Below are 13,143 nucleotides of genomic sequence, written 5' to 3'. Positions count from 1 at the left end.
TGTTGCTTTTAATATTTTTTCTTTGTGTTTAGTCTTTGTTAGTTTCATTATGTGTGTTTCTTGGCATGTTTCTCCCTGGGTTTATTCTGTATGGGACTCTCTGCATCTTTTAGACTTGATTGACTATTTCCTTTTCCATGTTGGGGAAATTTTCAACTACAATCTCTTCAAAACTTTTTTTCATATCATTTCTTTTCCTCTTCTTATTCTGGTACCCCTATAACTTGAATGTTGGTGTGCTTCATATTGTCCCAGAGGTCTCTGAGACTATCCTCAGTTCTTTTCATTCGTTTTACTTTATTCTGCTCTTCAAGTGTTATTTCTACCACTTTATCTTCCAGGTCACTGATTCGTTCTTCTGCTTCAGATATCCTGCTATTGATTCCTTCTAGAGTATTTTTAATTTCAGTAATTGTGTTGTTTGTCTCTGTATGTTTATTCTTTTATTCTTCTAGGCCCTGGTTAATTGATTCTTTCATTTTCTCCATTTTGTTTTCAAGATTTTTGATCATCTTTACTATCATTATTCTGAATTCTTTTTCAGGTAGTTTGCCTATTTCTTCTTCATTTATTCGGACTTCTGTGTTTCTAATATGTTCCTTCTTTTGTCTAGCAGTTCTCTGCCTTTTCATTATTTTTTTTTTAACTTATTGTGTTTGAGGTCTCCTTTTCCCAGGCTTCAAGGTTGAATTCTTTCTTGCTTTTTGTTTCTGCCCTCCTAAGGTTGGTCCAGCAGTTTATGTAAGCTTTATATAGGGTGAGATTTGTGCTCACATGTTTGTTTGTTTTTCCTCTATGGGTAAGCCTGAGTGAGTTGGTAATCCTGTCTGCTGATGATTGGGTTTGTATTTTTGTTTGTTGTTTAGATGTTGTGGCCTGCACAGGCTGCTATTTGTTGGTCTTGTATTCAAGTGGTTTCCTTTGTGTGAGTTCTCACTATTTGATACTCCCTGAAAAGCTGTGACCAACCTAGATAGCATATTCAAAAGGAGAGACATTACTTTGCCAAAAAAGGTCGGTCTAGTCAAGGCTATGGTTGTTCCAGTGGTCATGTATGGATGTGAGAGTTGGACTGTGATGAAAGCTGAGCACCAAAGAATTGATGCTTTTGAACTGTGGTGTTGGAGAAGACTCTTGAGAGTCCCTTGGACTGCAAGGAGATCCAACCAGTCCATTCTGAAGGAGATCAGCTCTGGGATTTCTTTGGAAGGAATGATGCTAAAGCTGAAACTCCAGTACTTTGGCCACCTGATGCGAAGAGTTGACTCATTGGAGAGGACTCTGATGCTGGGAGGGATTGGGGGCAGGAGGAGAAGGGGACAACAGGATGAGATGGCTGGATGGCATCACCGACTTGATGGATGTGAGTCTGAGTGAACTCCGGGAGTTGGTGATGGACAGGGAGGCCTGGCGTGCTGCAGTTCATGGGGTCGCAAAGAGTCGGACATGACTGAGATACTGAACTGTACTGAACTGAACTGAGGGTTAGTTCTCTGGCAGTCTAGGGTCTTAGAGAGGTTCAGGGCTTGATCTCGTTTTGTAAGTCAGAAGTCCAAAATGGGTATCTCTGGGCTACAATCAATGTGTTGGCAGAGCTATGAACCTTCTGGAGGCTTCAGGAAGAATTGTTTCATTGCCTTTTCCAATTTATAGAGAGAGGTACCTATACTCCTTGGGGCCCCTTCTGCCATCTTCAAACTTTGCCTCCTACTCTCCTAGACTTTATTTTTAAAGTAATATTTCTTATATTTAAGGATTTGTAAAAAACTAAAATTTTATTTTCTCCTGCTAAGTTTCCACTTAAAAGTTAAACTTTGTATTACATGTATTTTATATATAAACCTGTAATTTAGAAAGTCACAGAACATAAGTAACATTATTTGCTTTCTTATTCCTTATTTCTTATTTCTTATTGAGAATAAAGTCTTGCGTTGGGAGAAAAACCTTTTTAGTTGCAGGATACACCAGTTGTACAGTTTATATTCTCTATCACTTGTATATATTAGTTTTTAATAATTTTATTTAAAATTATATAATTTTAAACATACTTTCATAAACCTATCATCTTTCTACTCTTCTACTTGTATATGTGCTTATAAAAGCAATCAGAATGTGTTTCACAAAATATGAACATTTATTATTTTCAGATGGTCAGATTTAGGAAAACACTTTATTTTTTATTTGTGTGTTTTGCTGCTTGAATATATTTATCACTAAAAATAATGGTAGACAATACTCCCTAAATGGAAAATATTCTGATTTTTAGGTTTCTTTTCACATTTGGGGGGGAAGGAATGGATATCTAAAAACCAAAAATATGGTAAAACAGAATGGATCTGCTGATTACACATTAAATCCTTCTAAAGATCATGAAACTGAAGTTAAGTAAGCAACTTTCCATAATTTTCAGAATTCATACATCCATTTGGCATATATTATGAAAACCCAGATGGCATTAAAAGCAGAGGAATTTTCCACATTTTTAATGCCATTATGGTCTCCCTACCATAAAATTGAATCAAGAAATAAAAATATTCATTATGTAGTGAAAGCATTTATGTAATATATAATTGTGAAGATATTATGGAAATTGCTGGGTAGTCAAATGTAAAAGGAACTGCTGTGTTTGCTTGTCTAAAAAAAAATAATAACTGTACCACATAAGCCGGGGTGTTCTTCATACTTTGCCATAGGCAAAAACAATTATGGTAATCCTTTTTATAGGTGCTTACAGTAGAAAATACGTTTTGAGGAATAAAGTAAATTAGCTAAACACTCCAGAGGCAGAGAACATTGGGGTGATGCTGAGTGGCCCTGCTCTGGCTGTCATGTCCAAAACAGGGAAGAGATAACATTATTTTACTTTTTAATAGCTGGTTAACATTTGGCTCCTCTAAGTTTGCAGACAAAATATATCAGCTTCATCTCATCTAACTACATCTGACTTCGGGCAAGGACAGAGGATCGATCCTCTGGATGATGGCGGAATGCTAAATTGGCTCCTCAGGACTGGTTTGCCAAGATATTAAACCCTAAATATCTCCTTGCTGGCAGACGATCGTCATTTCAAGGCTCTTACTAATGCATCCCTGCCTTCTTTCCCTCTCTTCCCTGGAGGACTAGGTAGACTTCATAAGCATCTGTTCACCCCACACATCACAGAATACACAGACTGGGTTTTCCCTTCTCACTCAGTAAACAATCCACCAAGCAAAGAGACCTACACAAGGCTGAAAACAATGAAAAGACAAAAATATAAAAAATGTAATATTCAACTCTTTAAAGGAAAACTATACCTGATTTGTCTAGATAATGCCTTATTTTTACTTTATCATAAATGTGTAAATTCTAATCCAGAATTTTTAAATAACTGCAATTGAGAGATGAAGGCACAAGTACAATAGAATCACCTTATAAATGTGAAACGCTCTAAGTAATTCACTTGGTGTGTTTGTGTGCCAAGTTGCTCAGTCGTGTCCAACTCTTTGTGACCCCATGGACTGTAACCTGCCAAGCTCCTCTGCCCATGGGATTCTCCAGGCAAGAATACTGGAGTGGGTTGCCATTCTCTTCTCCAGGATCTTTCCAACCCAAGGATCAAACCTGGATCTCCTGCATTGCAGGCGTATTTTTTATTGTCTAAGCCATCAGGGAAGCCAATCCAGGTAAATAATCCACTTGGTAATCCACTTGGTAATTTCCTTAAACGTTTCCTTAAAACACACATATGTGTATTCAGTACCAGAGGTAGTAAAACAAGCCTCTTTAAGTGTCTCAAATAACTGAATTTATGCCATTTCCTAACTAAATCCTTGGATGCAATACACATTCCCTCTAAAACTGGGTTTTCCCACCAGCAATTTGAACCTAAAAATAATAGATAATTATAACCAATAACAATGGTACCAATCTCATTGTGATTTTGAGACGTGCATAGTATAATGCATGCTGATTACTAAATGAAGCACCTGGAAGAAAGCAAGTGGTATACATGCTAATTATTCATTCAGAATATGTTATATGTAAGCATTCTTTTTAAAAGGACCCTTCAGAGTTTAAACTTGACCCCCAGAGAAGGCTGAAAGCTGATTAGCAGGTTTAAGCACCAATTTCTACCACACAGGGTCCAAGCACCTTAGCCATTCCCTTTGATAGAGTGACTGACATGGGCCTCTGCAATAAGCTTTTAGGTACCAGGACTCCCAGGGTTCCTGAGTTAAAACAGTTTGTGTCTAAGCTTAAGAAAGAACTGATGAAAAGAAAGAGAGTAAGTCAATATTTCCCATGTTCCCATTGGATGCTAAAGATCAAACGAAAGCTGGTGTTACAAGGAAGACAGTAACACTAAGATGGTCCCTTGAGACGTCCAGGCAACGGCTCACGCTCAAGGCCATCTGTGCCACCTGAGTGCAGCTATGGTGGCTGCACCCTGGGGACCAATCTCCGCAGTGACTCCAAAGTGGCACCTGCTGTGACAGCTCCCAGAGCCTCTCAGGGCACAAGTTCTCTGGGGGCCTCTCACGTTCCATGTTTACTCAAAAGTATCTGGCTTTTCGCAAAATCAATAACTCTCTGTTGGCCTGTCAATAGCACCTCCCAAGGGCAAGTTAACTAGTATTTCCATGAGTGAAGATACACACTTGTATGCTAGACTGTCTTCAAAAAATGCTTCTCAGAGAAGCTGATCGATGCCCCTTTAGGACACCAAAGTGGCGCACTGGTGGAATTACTGACTTGGTAGACCCTGCTCCCATCCTCCTGTGTCTCAGGGATCAAGTGAAGGCGGGCCTACTCCTTCACCACCACCTCGATGCCAGAGGAAAGGGACAATCTTATTGGCCTGATCGCAGCTATGTACATAGACATTTCAGCTTCTGCTTGCAGGACCACCACTTTGCCCTTAGGCTGGCTCCACATATTCTCAGGTCCTCCGAAGATGGGTTGAGAAAAGGCGCCGGGGAAACTGACAACAATGAAAAAGGGAACCACGAGTGGCTACTCAGGGAAATACATGTAAATGTCTAAACGGAACCACGAGCAGCTACTCAGGGAAATACACGTAAATGTCTACACCTTGGTTTTCCATCACCCAAAGCACCATCAAAGCGGGAGCAGAAATCTCTTTAAAGTGATTAAAGGAAAAAAGTGTTAGATTTTGGAGAAATAACAGTTAACATTTATAGGTAAATCAGATGGCTGAATCGCAGAAGCTGAATTGGACCTCTGTGCCTGCATTCTTTTAAAAGTTGCTTAATGTTAGTATAAATAATAAGAATTGATAGTTACATGCTATGTTTTGCTACTTCTAATAAAATTTTTATAATGGAAAAGCCATTACTACCTGCCTAGTGTGTTAATCTACCCTCTTGATTTCCCCACACACAGAAGTAGCCTTTGCCAAATGATTAATATCATTTATGGTCACAATTAACTTTATCAAAGCCATGGAACTCAGGAGGAAATGAGAAATCCCTAAAAGGCAGCCTTAAAGCCCATAAAGAGACAGTAACACAATACATATTGAGCCCACTTAGACTCTGAGCATGCGGATTAAGGCCCATTTTGTGGTCAACTACAAAAAAAAAAAAAAATGCTATAGGCATTCACTTTTAAACAAGGTTTAAAGCAAGGTGTGCTGGAGACAGTCAGCTTGCACCAGCTCGCAAGAAAGCCAATTCTGTGAATTTCTTGTCAACTCTTCACTCAGCAATGTCAAGTTGGCAATCTGAACTGGACCATGGTGGGAGTATTTACACTATGGAAATAGGCAAAAGCTACAAATCAGAATCAGATTCTAATCTCTCTCTGTGTTTATCAACACATCCCGATTAAAAGAGCAAATTTTAAAAAAATCTTAAAGCAGAATTACTCTTAAAAGACATTTTGACATTTAAAAATTAGACTAAGTAAATGCAGTTCCCTAAATACTGCTTCTCATATCTTAATTTCATTCTCACTTTATTATTTTATCACTTATAATCACTGCTTCCTAAAAATTCAATTTTCTCTCAATTCCCATTCTTAAATTCCTTGTTGTCTACTGCATTTTAAACATTTACTGTTCTTTTCTGAAGTATCTCACTTACCTTTATACTTTCCTCTTGTTTTTATTAACAATTACCCATAATCAATTACATTAGATGTAAGTAAGGTTCCCCTAGAACAATGTTTCCCATTTAGGGCTTAATGTATAACAGTTTACACACTGTAAATGAGAAAATTAGTAAAGCTGGTAGAAGAAGGAATACAAGGATTGAAGGATAGCAACAACAGTAATAATAGGTACCATATGTCGCATTATCTATCCTATGCCAGATAATGATCTTTAAAAAGTAAAATCAGTCCTGCTAAGCACCTGGTATGGATGTAACTAATCCTCAGATCAAAGCATTCACTCTACGATCCGGATAAAGACAAGGGTGCCCAATCTTGCCACTTTTATTCAACATAGTTTTAGAAGTACTGCCACAGCAATTGGTGAAGAAAAATAAAAGGAATCCAAAATTGGAAAGGAAGAAGTAAAACTGTACTGTTTGCAGATGACATGCTACTACATAGAAAATCCAAAAGATGCCACCATCAAACTACTAGGGATCATTAATGAATTCTATAAAGGTGTAGAATACCAAATTAATATACAGAAATCTGTTGCACTTCTATGTACCAACAATAAAATATAAGAAATTAAGGGAACAATCCCATCAAAAAAAATTAAATATCTAGGAATAAACCTACCTAAGGAGGTAAAAGATCTGTCCTCTGAAAACTGTAAGACACTGATGAAAGAAACTGAAGAAGACACAAACAGATGGAAAGATACAGTGTGCTCTTAGATTGGAAGAATCGATATTGTTTAATGGGGTTATAACTTTTGATGATGTCATGCAGCAAATGGATGGCTGAACAAAGATTTGATCCCAGCTTTCATTTATGCCTTCTCCAGTGTTCATGACCTCTAGTGATGTGACTGAGGTGATGTGACTGAGGTTGCTGAAGCTGAGTAGGGCTGAAGGGCCTCTCAGTGCACTGAAACGTGTGAGAAGAAAAGAATAAAGACAGAGAAATGGTGCTTGACTGCTTTTAAGTAAAGCTAAATAAATACATCCTGAACTAATCAGAGGAGAGGGAAAAAATTAGAGGTTTACACATTTATTTGAAAAGATGCACTCTCTAATCTGAGTCCTGAATGCTATTTCAAGCTTTGTTGTAATCTCCAACAAGAATGATTCAATTACCAGTTCACAATTGGATTTAGCACTGACTCAGTGTCAGGAAAAAGATGGCTCTGAAAACGGACAGCCAAGGGTCTGCTTATTATTTAGATCCTCATAATAAATCATAGCTCAGTCGGTAAAGAATCTGCCTGCAATACAGGAGACCCAGGTTCGATTCCTGGGTCGGGAAGATCCCCTGGAGAAGGAAATGGCAACCCACTCCAGTATTCATGCCTGGAGAATCCCATGGACAGAGGAGCCTTGCAGGCTATATAGTTCATGGGGTTGCAAGAGTCAGACATGACTTAGTGACTACACCACCACCACCAGTAAATTATTTATTTGGATTTTTTCTCCCACTAATTGGGTGTCTGTGGTTCAGTGACTAATGATGACCCCGTAGAGCTCTGTTAGAATTGTCTGGAATGATAAAGCTCTAAGCCATGATCTAGATTAGTCTAAGTTTCCCTTCTGTCTAAATCTGGGATTACATCCTCCATGGGGCAACACCCCAAGCCTGACTTAAATATTCCAAGGTATATTGCTGGTCTCCCTTAAATTATAAGACCATAAAGACAAGGGAGATAGCTGTGTTGCAGATTACTGTATCCATGGTAACAGGTTCAGTGTGTCAATGAATTTTGAATAGATGGACGAATGAATAAATGAGGTTCCTGGTGGCCACAACGTTACTATCCATTATTCTATTGCAAAAGCCCGGTTGCCTGGTCCCACACGGATCTCTTTATACTTCTAATTTCAGTACCATCTACTACTAATCACAAAATTTTGCTAGAGTAAAGGTTACATAACAAATTGATTGTTTCAAAAGTAAACTAATTTCATCCTGACCATTATAGCCATACCATATTTTTTGTGGAAATAATGGTATCAGTTGTATATAGATCCTCAGTACAATTCCAGACAGATTAAAAACAGATCAAATATCAGAAGAGAATGAGTGGTTTTAGAAGAATAACTTTTCCTAATTCCACTCTATTCTTTCTGACCTCAAAATTGACCTCATCAAGAGACCTAAGCTCTTGTCTAATCTCCAACAAGAGACCCTCCGGGCAGCTCTGTAGATTCACATAAATGCTGCAACATTATTTCCACGGAAAGACAGCAGAATTATTAGGGTATAAAAGTAATCAGTGATACTGGTCTTTTTTGGGTTACACAAAAGAAGTAAAATAATGCTAAAAATCCCACTCATTTAACAAGGTCTCATTGCAAATGTGTACCTGTCTTCCATCAGCAGACTTGAACCCTCCAAGCAGAGGAGCAGATACTTGGCTTGATGGTGTATAGGGTAAGGGAAAAAAAAAATAGCTCCAACAAAGCTGAAAATTAGGAAGAATGATATAACTGCAAAATCTTGCCCTGGATAATCTGAGTTGCATTATGTGGCCAGCACAAAGAAACTCAGAAGGCCCAGAAAGCCAGTAATGATAAACAGTAAAACCAAAATAGATTAAAAAAAAAAAATCTTCTCTATTATGCATCAACTGTGTTGTGTGACTACACATAAAAGATCTTAATGAAAATATTTTTAGGAAGATATAATTAAAAGGAGAAAACAATGAAGTCATTTCACATCTCTCCATGGAAAACCAATCAGGGAAACAAACTAATGAAGGTAGCTCTAGAAAATATTTTTCTTTCCAATTTCTGCCAACACTGTTATAAGTTCAGTTATTATGATTGTATTTATAAGTATATATGCAAGACTCAGGAACTCAGTGATCACTTCATGCAGAGATGTGGAACAACTGTATTTCTATTCTTAGGAACACCAGGAGCTTCATTTACCATTTCAGCTGATGACAGCAATGTTCCTAACTCTTCTGCTCTGTAGCCTGTAAAGCACACGTGCACACTTTGTCAGTCTGTACTGGGCTATCTGAAAGGACTACCGAGTATTGGTATCCCAGTGTATTATAATTGGGGGGGGGGCTCCTTTAAATTCAGTGTCAGTTACTTTGTTGAAAGACAATTTAATAAACATATGGACTTTTCCGTTTTATTAGAAGTGGTAGATTTTGAGAGCACCTATCTTTGGGACATTAATGATGGTGTGAAGTAACAAGTTGTCTTTGAGGAATCACTCAGATTTGTGGACAAAAGCACTTAGTGGCTAAACCCAGAGATCTAATATTTCAGAACACATTTTAAAGTTGAGTTTGTAAATTCACTTACATAACCACATGATCTACACTTTCCCTGGGGAATCTTAGAAGCCGTTTTATTCTGTGACATGCTCCTTACAACCTGATTGACTAGCGACCGCCAGTGACACTTTCAACCCTACAATGTCCATCTGAATCACAGATTATCGATGCAATGCTAGATAACACCTATCAAAAAAGTTTTAAAGTAGTTTAATCTTAACTCATTTTATGAGCAAGTGAAGCAATCTGCCTCAAATCACTTTTTTAATGACAGAACTAACAGTGACTCAGTCATAAACTCACCTCAAGAAGGTGAATTACTTACACATCCTAATTTTTCAATTTTTTAATACATGTGCCATTAAGTTAATTATCTCATAGGTCTTTCATAGCTCACCTCCAGATGATGTCACTGCAGCATTCAGAATTGAATAGGAAATTTGCAAGGGCAAAATACATTTTTTAAAAAGAGATAAACCATTGAGAAAGCAATATATCTACTATACTATTACTATTTGCTTTTTGGATGAAATGGGTCAACCCTTCTTTTGTTTGCTCCCTTTTTTCAAGCAAGTCAAAGCGAGGTTCTCAGAGTGAGATGGGTCAGTTCTATCCGGTTGGGAGACTCAGGCCGCGCATCATCAATCATCCTAACACACCCACCACCCTGAGTCTTTCAATTTCTCCTTCATGATGGAATGGTATTTTCACTTCACTTGTTTGATAGACTATTGTTTGATCTAGGCTCCATGGTGCCATCAGAAGTAAGCTCCAGGTATTTTTACATTTTGTTGACTTCAATTACAGAAGAATTCATATCGATGAATTCTCTAATTTTCTATCTTCTATCACACACACACAATCAGTCTAAAACTGCTAAAAATCCACTCAGTCCATGCACCCCTGATGCTGGCTGACATGTATCAGCTATGTCCCGAATCTGCATTGCGGTGTTGGCTCTTTTTCTCCCCTCCCCACCCCCACCCTCAGGAGCAGTCCTTGTACTTTGTCGTTCAGGACACACTCAGAACTGACGCTGGTTATTGACTTGGAATAAGGGGCCCCCACTTCAGCAAAGCCTTCACTCAGCCTCCTGGCCAGAGGAAGCCAACCTACTGGGACAAAGAAGAACTTGGGGAACTCCGAAGGAAAAAAGGTTGGTACCAACATTTAAGCACCCATTCCTCCCCAGGCAAGTCTCATGGACTATTTTTCCCCCTATCAGGGCCTCGATTTTGACACCAGAAATCTACGGGGATTGTATATTTGGTTTTGTTTGTGGCTTGGCTACGCTGTCATTGGAGCCTGACTTTTAGTACGCTGTTCTTTGAGGTTGCAGGAGGTAACCCTCAACACTGCATTTCAGGCCACCTGGTTTCAGAACATGCCTTCAACTGGCAGTTGAGCGCCTGGAGATTGCCACATCTTTCTGTAAGTTCCAGCAGAAGCCATTCTGCTCTGTTATCCTGATGTCGAGCAAGAATTCCTTCATCTTCCAGGGCAGTGCCACGAGCCAGGACCTCCTTCCCGGTAACCCTGCCACTGCGTGCTAGGACTCACTGCCACCCTACTTACTGGCTAGTGATATGCTTACCAGTCTTTTCATTCAGACAAGCAATCCAAAACCTAAAATCAATTTTGAACATCTGTATTTTTCCAATACTTCTAGTACAGATTGTCTTTGTCTGTGAGATTTAGCAGAAAAGAAAGCCCAAGGAAAGGATTCAAATGCTAAAACATTATTCATATGGTTATGGCCCAGAGATGAGAAGGGAAGGGGAAAGAAAGGGAAGTAAGGGAAGCTGTTCTGCACAGAGATGCCTGTTGCTTTGCAGGGATGCACAGAAAGACAAGGCAGATCACAGGAATGTTCGTCAGCGCTGGGAAATTCTCCAAGTGTTGCTAGGAGGAATCTCATCTTGGGGAAGAGAAACAAGGAGGAATTCATCTTCTCAATTCCTGTTAATTGTTTCCTGTTCGAGGGAGCTAATGCCCCCCAAGACCCTTCAACAGGCACGAAGAAAGCCAAGTCTCACCCCCTGAAGTTGATGATTCACTCAATTTCAGGAGTCCGGCATAGGCGAGATGACATCCCACAAAGACATAGAGAAGAAGGCATCTCTGGGAACCTGAGAAGGTAGGTGAAGGTTTTGCCCCAGGGGCACAGCTAGTACTCATCCACAAATCCATCCATGCCCTCACATCATCAACAGACCCCACCACCCATATGGGACCTCCACTTTGTCCGTGAGAAAAACAGATACAGAAAAGACAGAATTCATGCAATGGGGCTTTAGATTTTGGTTGAAGGCACTAAAAGAATTAAGAAGAGCAGGAGTTTTAGGTGGCACATATAACAGAGTATGGCTTCCCTGGTGGCTCAGTGGTAAAGAATCTGACTGCGATGCAGCAGATGCAGGTTTGATCCCCAGGTTGGGAAGATCCCCTGGAGAAGGAAATGACAACCACTCCAGTGCTCTTGCCTGGGAAACCCCATGGACAGAGGAGCCCACCTTGCCATAGTCCATGGGGTCACAGGGAGTTGGACATAACTTAGCGAATGAACAACAAGAGGACAAAGTACAGGGACAGAGCAAAGGGACAGTGAGAAATGGGGAGTGTATTAGGGACAGCTTTCTGAATGAAGATTTGGTGGGTTTTAGCCTATTTTTTTTAATGCAAAACTTACAAATATGGCTCCTGCCTCTTGTGTGTCTTGGTCCCCTTTCATCTCACCATGTGTCTGACCCAGTTCTCATTCTGAATCAACACAACCAACCACAATCCAGCTAGTTAGTTCAGCAGAGCCTAGACACGCCAGCATCACGACACACCTTCATGTGACTTAGAGTTGATATGGCTGGAGAAATCTAATGTTTTGATAGCTATGCTATTTAGGTTAGCAATGCTTGTTCTGACAGTCTTAAAGATAGTCAAATGTATCAGTGAACGCAGAGATTTACAGAGAAAATTTTAAGAAGAATAAAACTTGAAGAAAAAAAGGAAATGGCCTGAAATAATCATGCCAGGGAAAACATTATCTTCACAATCTACATAACTGTGAAATACTTCATTCCCATTCATATCACACTTTTAATTCATAGCACTAACACTGAACACAATTTATATAAACTGAATAGATAATAAAATATCATAATGTTATTAACAGATAAATTGGTTGCCAAATGTATTAAATGCATAAACACGATTACTTTCCTAAAGCAGATGCATAACGTATGATGGAAAGATACATTATTACATTGCTTCTTGCAAGTTTTTCTCAACGAAATGGGCTTTATTAATGTTTGGAATGTATAATATTTGAAACCTACAGCATGTCATATCCAGATAAAGAGTACCCCTAATGGAAGATATTTATTTATTATGAATAAAAGTATAACAGTTTAAAAATGTTTTGAACAAGAAATATTTTGTGCTTCAAATTTATATGACTATATACACACATACGTCACCCCCTGATACATCTGTATAGCATAAATCATGAATTGTGGCTGTGTTTAATAATGCTAACCCGATTGTGGGATACACTTTTTTTGGATTAATTCTTTTTGCAAAGTCAATTAATATCATTAGAAACAATCCAGTGTCAATTTAACATGATATAAATTAAATAATGTGTCCCCCAAGATTACACTTCTATGTTGCTGACAGAGACTGCATGCCAATTAGATTAAAACAGGTGGTATACGGGGTTTTTTTGGTTGTTGTTTATTTTTGGTTTGTTTTTTTTGGCCTTG

Source organism: Bos javanicus, chromosome 18, assembly GCF_032452875.1.
Source record: "Bos javanicus breed banteng chromosome 18, ARS-OSU_banteng_1.0, whole genome shotgun sequence".
Lineage (NCBI taxonomy): Eukaryota > Metazoa > Chordata > Mammalia > Artiodactyla > Bovidae > Bos > Bos javanicus.
This window is presented reverse-complemented; position numbering follows the sequence as displayed.